Source organism: Rhinoraja longicauda, chromosome 3 (genome assembly GCF_053455715.1).
Source record: "Rhinoraja longicauda isolate Sanriku21f chromosome 3, sRhiLon1.1, whole genome shotgun sequence".
Classification (NCBI taxonomy): Eukaryota; Metazoa; Chordata; class Chondrichthyes; order Rajiformes; family Arhynchobatidae; genus Rhinoraja; species Rhinoraja longicauda.
Window position 1 is genome coordinate 87,502,429 of NC_135955.1, and position 10,225 is coordinate 87,512,653.

The 10,225-nt window shown below is 44.0% G+C and overlaps 1 protein-coding gene across 1 annotated transcript in view; it reads right to left on the bottom strand.

Annotated features, from left to right (window-relative positions):
- The window catches only part of LOC144592474 (uncharacterized), a 54,469-nt gene extending 47,011 nt beyond the window's left edge, over positions 1-7,458 (bottom strand). Inside the window, exon 1 of the mRNA XM_078397067.1 lies at positions 7,359-7,458. The gene's annotated coding sequence lies outside the window, so the exon portion shown is untranslated. The remainder of the gene's footprint in view (positions 1-7,358) is intronic.
- Positions 7,459-10,225: the final 2,767 nt, after the last annotated feature.

The following is a 10,225-nucleotide window of genomic DNA, read 5'->3' on the forward strand; positions in this document are numbered from 1 at the left end:
TCCGACACTCCAAAGATGTACAGCTTTGTAGGCTCATTGGGTTGGTATAAATGTATAAATGTAAAATTGTCCCTACTGTGTGTAAGGTAGTGTTAATATCATATCATATCATATCATATATATACAGCCGGAAACAGGCCTTTTCGGCCCTCCAAGTCCGTGCCGCCCAGCGATCCCGTACATTAACACTATCCTACACCCACTAGGGACAATTTTTACATTTACCCAGCCAATTAACCTACATACCTGCACGTCTTTGGAGTGTGGGAGGAAACCGAAGATCTCGGAGAAAACCCACGCAGGTCACGGGGAGAACGTACAAACTCCTTACAGTGCAGCACCCGTAGTCAGGATCGAACCTGAGTCTCCGGCGCTGCATTCACTGTAAAGCAGCAACTCTACCGCTGCGCTACCATGCAGATTTGGTGGGCCGAAGGGCCTGTTTCCGCGCTGTATCCCTAAATTAAATTAAACTAAACTAAATCTTTTCCTCTCCGGTCTTTATCCATTTCCTCAAAAAATCATATTTCTGGTCCTTCCATTTGGGAAACCGATGGTGACATTAATGAAACTTGGGAAAAAAATTAGAGTTTTAGAAGATGGCTCACTACCACTTTCTGAAAGGCAGTTAGGGATGGGTATGAATGCTGGCCTTGCTAGCTTTCAGGTCATGAAAAACCAATAAATAAAATACAATTTAGAAATTATGCTCTGTGTAAGCAATTAACACAATTAAGCTGGGATTGGATGCTATGGATAGTTTAGTTCAGTTTAAAGATACAGCGCGGAAACAGGCTCTTCCACACCGACCAGCGATCCCCACGCATTAACACAAGCCGACACACACTAGGGACAATTTACACATACCAAGTATACAAACCCAAGCCAATTAACCTACAAACCTGTATGTCTTTGGAGTGGGTGAAGATCTCAGAGAAAACCCATGCAGTCATGAAGAGAACGTACAAACTCAGTACAGACAGCACCTGTAGTCTAGATCGAAACCAGGCCTCTGGCACTGTAAGCACTGTAAGGCACCAACTTTACCGCTGTGCCACCGTGCCACCCTTAAATATTTATGAAATGCTGTTTCAAGTGGGGATATTGATTGTAATGATACATAGATAACTGTTTAATGAATGTCATATCTCTTTCAAACAATTCTCAATCAGTCATGTCCCCTTTTCTGCTTGGCAATAAGTTAGTTTGAAATTGAATCTGCTAGGATATAGTTTAAGTGAAAAAATAATTTGCAAAACACTCAATGAACAACTATCGAGTAGTGTGATAGACTATTCATTCAACAACAAATCTATTTTCAGCAAAAATACTTTTATTGAGGTTTTAAGACTTCCACCTTGAATAGCTTATTTAATAATCACAGTGATTGACTGAGAAGTCACGTGTGCCTTTTATTGGTTGAATTAGTGATCACTAGTCATTTTCTTAACAAGTCGAGTAATTCACAACGCTTACGATGTGATATTTGTGCACTAAAAAAAATAAGGACCCGTTCCTTACCGACACACTTGGTGAATCCCACAAATTCATCTAGGGAACTAGCCAAATTTCAGGATGGAATTAAATTTTGGTGAAACTGAATTGTAAAGTAGCATAATGGATTGAGGTCAGCTTAAATAGAGGTGATTTTGAGAGGCAAAAGGTGTGAGGCACAGTGTGCTGGAGTAATTCAGCAGATCAGGCAGCAACTCTGGAGGACAATAGACAATAGACAATAGGTGCAGGAGTAGGTCATTCGGCCCTTCGAGCCAGCACCACCATTCAATGTGATCATGGCTGATCATTCTCAATCAGTACCCCGTTCCTGCCTTCTCCCCGTACCCCCTGACTCTGCTATCTTTCAGAGCTCTATCTAGCTCTCTCTTGAATGCATTCAGAGAATTGGCCTCCACTGCCTTCTGGGGCAGAGAATTCCACAGATTCACAACTCTCTGACTGAAAAAGTTTTTCCTCATCTCCGTTCTAAATGGCCTACCCCTTATTCTTAAACTGTGGCCCCTTGTTCTGGACGTGGATATGTGATGTTTCGGGTCGAGGCCCTTCTTCAGGAGAGGGGTCCTGACCTGAAACGTCGCCTATCCATGCTCCCCAGAGATGCTGCCTGACCCACTGAGTTACACCGACACTTTGTGCCCTTTTGCGTGAACCAGCATTTGTAGTTCTTTGTTCCTGATTTTGGAGATAACTCATTTATGTTTGAAATGCCCTCAGCTGTTGCTCTGATTGAGCTTATTCAGCCTGGATTTCAGTGATCACCAGAGATTCAATTCCAAGTGTCTGTGGCAGATCAGGATTTTAACTCCTGTTCTTGGAACACGCTCCTCTAGTCAATGTCAGAAAAGCCACATTATTTTTATAAAATCAATATGCTGATTTTCCTGAAGAATCAACTAAAAAAATAAGCAATTAACATTTATAAGGTCATAAGTGTTAGAAGCAGAATTAGGTAATTTGGCCATCATTTACTCCACCATTCAATCATGGCTGACCTATCTCTCCCTCCTAACCCCATTCTCCCGCCTTCTCCCCTAACCTCTGACACCCATACTAATCAAGAATCTATCTATTTCTGCTTTAAAAATATCCATTAACTTGGCCTCCACAGCCTTCTGTGGCAAAGAATTCCACAGATTCACCACCCGCTGACTAAAGAAATTCCTCCTCATCTCCTTCCTAAAGGAACGTCCTTTAATTCTGAGGCTATAACCTCTAGTCCTACACTCTCCCACTAGAGGAAACATCCTCTCCACATCCACTCTGACCAAGCCTTTCACTATTTGGTATGTTTTAATGAGGTCCCCTCTCATTCTTCTAAACTCCAGCGAGTACAGGCCCAGTGCTGTCAAACGCTCATCATAAGTTAATGCACTCATTCCTGGGATCATTCTTGTAAATCTCCTCTGGACCCTCTCCAGAGCCAGCACATCCTTCCTCAGATATGGCACCCAAAATTACTCACAATATTCCAAATGTGGCCTGACCAGCGCCCCATCGAGCCTAAAACATCCCTGTTTTATAAAATAAAGGAGAAATATTTTAAATGAAAATGTCCAGTTTCCTACATTTGAGTACTCCGATTTAAAATCACTGAAATGATATCAGAAGAATTTCAACAGTAAAAATGAAAGCTCAAACTTGCATTTTTTTCGTTTCTTTTATGAACTTAGGATGAACCAAAACACTTTAAATTTGATGATATATCTACGGAATATTTTTTCCAAATTTTCCAAATTACCTATTGACGTTGATTGAAGGAATAATAACAGTTTAAAAGATCAAAATAACTCTTCTGCTTTTCTTCAAGTTTTGCCAAAAGCTCTTTTACAGCCACCCAGGAGCACAGTTGAGATCTATCGGTGCAGCGCTTCCTCAGAACTGAACTAGAGCCATTCAGAAGGTCATAGAGTCATAGTCTTAGTGTGATAGTGTGGAAACAGGCCCGTCGGCCCAACTTACCCACACCTGCCAACATGTCCCACCCAGCTACACTCGTCCCATCTGCCTGCGTTTGGCCCATATCTCTCCAAACCTGTCCTATCCATGGAGGAAGAAGGTAAAAGTTAATTCATCTTCCATCACAGTGAGGAGTGCGAGCTCACCGAAAATCAAGATGGATGCTGCCTGCGCTGGTGGGGACTCGGAGGGATTGCCGTGGTCTCGGTGTTTGCGGGGACATCGCGCCACGGGAGCGTCCTGGAGTCTGGTGCGAGTGCGGATGGCTTTCTGACTGTTCGGGCGGACAGGGACTGCAAGCGGTCGGTGCAGAGCCGTTTTTACAGCATTATGGGCCCCCGGGCAAAGCAGTGTACTGGGGCCCCTACCGTTACTCTCCCCCACCCCCCTTTCCCTACCAGCCCCCCCTGTCGTGCCGGCGAAAAGCACTTACCGAAAAGCACTTAGCGATGGACTTAGGGTGCTACATTGTTGCGAAAAGCACTTACAGATCGCTGTGAGAAGCACTTAGTGACCGAAAATGTTGCGAAAAAAGCACTTATTGAAACTACATTTTTAAAGTAGTATTTATTTATTGCAAGTCACTTAACATACACAGATCAGCATGGGGCCCCTATGCTCGTGGGGCCCCGGGCAAGTGCTCATCAGGCCCATGCGTTAAGACGGCCCTGGGTCGGTGCAACTCTGGGTCACATCACGGTGAAGAGCATGTGTGTGGCCCGGACATTGGACTGATGGCTGTGGGTCTCTGCTTTTGCTGTGTGCCCTGGGGATTCTCACACTCCGCTGCGGTGTCTATTTATGTTTAATTTTTATGTAATGTTGTGTCTTGTCGCTTTTTATGGTATGACTGTATGGTAAATCAAATTTCATTGTACCTTAGGGTACATGTGACAATAAAGGACTATTGAACTATTGAACTACCTGTTTAGTTGTTCTTAAACGTTGCAATTGTCACTGCCTCAGCTACCTCCTCTGGCAGCTCGTTCCATACACCCGCCACCCTTTGTGTGAAAAGGTTACCCCTCAGATTCCTATTAAGTCTTTTCCCCCTCACTTAAAACCTATGTCCTCTGGTCCTCGATTCCCCTTTGCTGGGCAAAAGACTCTGTGCATCTACCAGATCGTTTCCTCTCATGATCTTGTACAAGTCCTTCAAGTTATCCAAGTGGTGAAAAATGTGGGAAAATCTTTGGATTCAAATTGACGGCCCTGTTTGCAATTTTGCCAGGTGATGTTATGACCTAAATGTTGCTTTTGTGGTAATCTGCTGACATGGGTTGACAGTTGTTCTACTCTGCACAGCCATTTTAGATTAGGCCTCAAGCCTTTAAAGGAGGATTTCAACCCATGACCCTCAAACTAGTGAAGTACTTCCTGAGGTGAGATCAGAAGGGAACATCTTGTTTTGTGTGTACTTTGGAAACTTCCAGACTTGAAGGAGAATCATTTTCAAAATGCTGCACGGGGAAAAACTAAAAAAAAAATTCCGAAGTTCCTCCAAGTTATGTGACTGGTGAGAAATGTGGTCCATGAGACCGTAAGATATAGAAACAGTATTTGGCCATCACAGAGGCACAGTAGTAGAGTGGTAGAGTTACTGCCTTACAGCGTTGGGGACTTGGGTTTGATCCTGTACGGCGGTTGTATGTTTAGTTTAGTTTAGTTTAGAGATACAGCGCGGAAACAGGCTCTTCAGCCCACCGGGTCCGCGCCGACCAGTAAACCCGCTTATTAACACTATCCTACACACACCAGGGACATTTTTTACAGATACCAAGCCAATTTACCTACATACCTGTATGTCTTTGGAGTGTGGGAGGAAACCGAAGATCTCGGAAAAAACCCACGCAGGTCACGGGGAGAACGTACAAACTCCATACAGACAGCACCCATAGTCGGGATCGAACCCGTGTCTCTGGCACTGTAAGCGCTGTAAGGCAGCAACTCTACCGCTGTGCCACCGTGCTGCCCAAGTTCTCCCTGTGACCTCGTGGGTTTTCTCCAGGTGCTCCGGTGCCCACATTCCAAAGACGTACAGGCTTGTAGGTTAATTAGTGTTAGTGTACAGCTGATCGCTAGTTGGCACAGCCTTGGTGGGCCAAAGAGCCCTCTATAATGTTTGGGACAAAGACCCATCATTTATTTATTTGCCTCTGTACTCCACAATTTGAGATTTGTAATAGAAAAAAATCACATGTGGTTAAAGTGCACATTGTCAGATTTTATTCAAGGGTATTTCTATAGATTTTGGTTTCACCATGTAGTAATTACAGCTGTGTTTACACATAGTCACCCCATTTCAGGGCACAATAATGTTTGGGACCCATGGCTTCACAGATGTTTGTAATTGCTCAGGTGTGTCTAAATGCCTCCTTAATGCAGGTATAAGAGAGCTCTCAGCACCTAGACTTTCCTCCAGTCTTTCCATCACCTTTGGAAATTTTTATTGCTGTTTATCAACATGAGGACCAAAGTCGTGCCACTGAAAGTCAAAGAAGCCATTATGAGACTGAGAAACAAGAATAAAACTGTTAGAGTCATCAGTTAAACCTTAGGCTTACCAAAATCAACTGTTTGGAACATCATTAAGAAGAAAGAGAGCACTGGTGAGCTTACTAATTGCTAAGGGACTGGCAGGCCAAGGAATGACAGAAGAATTCTCTTTAGAATAAAGAAAAATCCCCAAACATCTGTCCTACAGATCAGAAACATTCAGGTGTGGATTTGTCAATGACCACTGTCCGCAGAAGACTTCATGAACAGAAATCCAGAGGCTACACTGCAAGATGCAAACCATTGGTTAGCTGCAAAAATTGGATGGCCAGGTTACAGTTTGCCAAGAAGTACTTAATAGAGCAACCACAGTTCTGGAAAAAGTTCTTCTGGACATATGAGATAAAGATTAACATATCAGAGTGATGGCAAAGCAAAGTATGGAGGGGAGAAGGAACTGCCCAAGATCCAAAGCATACCACCTCATCTGTGAAACACGGTGGTGGGGGTGTTATGGCTTGGGCATGTATGGCCGCTGAAGGTACTGGCTCACTTATCTTCATTGATGATACAACTGCTGATGGTAGTAACATAATGAATTCCGAAGTGTATAGACACATCCTATCTGCTCAAGTTCAAACAAATGCCTCAAAACTCATTGGCCGGCAGTTCATTCTACAGCAAGACAATGATCCCAAACATACTGCTAAAGCAACAAAGGAGTTTTTCAAAGCTAAAAAATGGTCAATTCTTGAGTGGCCAAGTCAATCACATGATCTGAGCCCAATTGAGCATGCCTTTTTTATATGCTGAAGAGAAAACTGAAGGGGACTAGCCCCCAAAATAAGCATAAGCTAAAGATGGCTGCAAAAAAGGCTTGGCAGAGCATCACCAGAGAAGGCACCCAGCAATTGGTGATGTCCATGAATTGCAGACTTCAAGCAGTCATTGCATGCAAAGGATATGCACCAAAATACTAAACATGACTACTTTCATTTACATGACATTGCTGTGTCCCAAACATTATGGTGCCCTGAAATGGGGGGACTATGTACAAACACAGCTATAATTTCTACATGGTGAAACCAAAATGTATAAAAATACCCTTTATTAAAATCTCACAATGTGCACTTTAACCACATGTGATTTTTTTCTATTACAAATCTCAAATTGTGGAGTAAAGAGGCAAATAAATAAATGATGGGTCTTTGTCCCTGACATTATGGAGGGCACCGTATGAAGTCTAAAGTATCTGTAAAGTCTAAAGTATCTCTAAAGTCTAAAGTAAAGTCTAAAAATTACAATATTCACTTCATGACAAAGCCAAGGAAAAGTTGAACAGGAACACAAACTCCCATTTCTAGTTTGTTTGATGTCATAAAACTTACAACTCTGTCGATTGAATGGGAATATGGAGGATCCTTCTCAAATTCGTCTCTCTTCGTCACTGTTCCACAATGACACACAATCTGTGAGGGACACATGATAGACCTGATCCCAGGGAAAAAAAACTGACATCAAGCAAAGTCGTGGCCAACACCAGAGCCAAAGCTCAGCACCAAGATTACAGTCCATTGAACAGCACCTCCTTGTCATGGACAACTTGTGGCAGCCACTTCAAAGGTATCAACAATACCGCCACCACAAACATCCCAAATCAACTAGTATAGATAAGTAAACCAATATCCCACCATCTCCCAGGCCAGTGTTCTGAGTACTGAGGCCTATGTTTACAGAGTACTGTGTTTACATATCTGTTGTGCTGCTGAAAGTAAGAATTTCATTGTTCTGTTTCAGGGCATATGACGAGATACAGCAAAGAAACAGGCCCTTCAGCCCACTGAGTCTGTACCGACCAGTGATCACCCCATACACTAGCATTATCCTACACACACTAGGGACAATTTACAATTTTTATCCAAACCCATTAACATTCTCCCAGTAATCGTGTGGGTTTTCTCCGGGTGCTCCGGTTTCCTCCTATATGCCAGACATGCGAGTTTGTAAACTAATTTTCCTCTGTAAATTGGCTCAGCTGTACAGGGAGTGGATGAGAAAGTGGGATAACATAGAACTAATGTGAATGTGATCGATAGTTAGCGTGGACTTCGATGTGATTGGTCAGCTTGACTGCTTGGTGGGTGGTGCAGCGTCCACGCCGAAATCCGGCTTGTTCAGCGGGTAGTTGAGGGTCAACGATTGGATCGAGCCGGGCCAGGAAAAGCCGTTCGAGGAGCTTGTACGGGACACAGAGGAGTGAGATGCGCCAATAGTTCATTGGGTCGTCCGCAGGCTTGTTTGGTTTTGGTCGCGCAATGATGGTGGCTTTCCGCCAGATCTTCGGAATGGACTGACCAATGAGGCAAGAGGAGTAAAACTCACGGAGCCAGGCCAGGCATTTAGGACCGCAGTGTTTCAGGAATTCTGGGGGGAAGTTATCAAGACCCTGGTCTTTTCCACATTTCAGTTGAGAGATGACAGAAGAAAGTACTGCAGAGGACAAGGGTGCTGACAGGTGCCCACCAGCACCTGGAACTTTCCAAAGATTAGTGGATTCCTGTTTGATAGAACGAGTATGGTTCTTGTCCGTGTCTTTGGAGTGGCCATTGGCCAGGAATTGGTGGGCGATGGAGTTGGCCATGACAGGGCAATGCTTTGGGCGGGTACTGTGACCGGTGAGGCGATTAAAGGTCTTCCACGCCACCCTACTGGAGTGTGTGAAGTCGATTCCTTGGACTGTCTCCTCCCACCGCTCTCTGCGCTTCTTGTCAAGGCGGTTTGTCAGTTCCGCAGCCTTGGAGGCAGCCTCTTCACCAGGTTCAGTGTACAGGAATGCGTCGTAGCAATTCACTGTCGCACCGAACACCACACCCCCACCCGGCTCGGACGTGCCCCGCAAAGAGTGGGTCGCCCTGAACTAGCTCCGCACAGGGGTCGGCCGGTTCAATGCCAACATGCATCGTTGGGGGTTGCGTGTGTGGAGCAGACCAGCAAACAGCGCAGCACGTCATTTTCGACTGCACTCTCCTCCGTCCCCCTGGTGGAGGGGTAGACCTCACGGCCCTTGACAACAGCACATTGCACTGGCTATAATGCCTGGAGGGCTTTACATAACTTCTGCTGCCTCAAACGCAAGAAGAAGAAGAAGTATGGACTTGATGGGCTGAAGGGTCTGTTTCCATGCTGTATCTTTTAATTAAACAAAAGACTTCAACACTCGGCCACATGGCTTGCTCTGATACTTAATGTGTTATTGATGGTGAGAGGCAGTATCAGGCCAGAGAACAATATTGATCAATTGGTAAAATGAACAGAGCAATGGCAGGATGAAATTTAATGCAGGTAGGTATGAGGAGATGCATTGTGTGAGGACCAATAAAGTTATAATGTACACAATGAATTTTAAACCCTTGGAAAATATTGGGGAAAAGAGGTAACTTTAGTTGTGAATTTTGCTACTAAAGGAAATATCCTTTCCATGTCCATCCTGTCAAGATATTTTATGTTTCAACAAAGTGAACTCTCACACTTCTAAATTCAAGTGGATTTAAGTCGTTTGTCAAACCTTTCCTCATAAGTCAACCTACCCATTCTAGGTTTTAATCTGGTAAGCCTTTTCTGAGCTGTTTGTAACACATTAGCATCCTTCCTTAGAAACATAGAAACATAGAAAAATAGGTGCAGGAGTAGGCCATTCAGCCCTTTCAGCCAGCACAGCCATTCAATATGATCATGACCGATCATCTAAAATCAGTACCCCGTTCCTGCTTTTTCCCCTACCCCTAATCAGAGGCTCAAGATGCTTTTAAACTGGTCGCCTATTCTATACTTGGTCTTGCCAATGTCGTGGAGACCAAATCATGAGCACTGAATGCAATAGAACAGGTTGGAGGTTAATTTCAGGTCACCCGCATGAAACCTGTGGTGAATCTGTGGAATTGTTTCCTACGGAAAGCTATGGGGATCAATTCAGTGGCTATGTTTACGGCAGAGACAGATAGATTCTTGATTAGTACGGGTGTCAGAGGTTATGGAGAGAAGGTAGGGGAATGGGGTTAGGAGGGAGAGATAGATCAGCCATGATTGAATGGCGGAGTAGACTTGATGGGCCGAATGGCCTTATTCTGCTCCTTTCACTTATGATCTTATGAGAGAAAGTCATGGGCTGACAAATAGGAAGATGCAGTCTTAATGTTACTTGCTAAAAGATAGCCTGCCCTTTGCAAATATTAGATGTTAGATCATTAACTGAAAT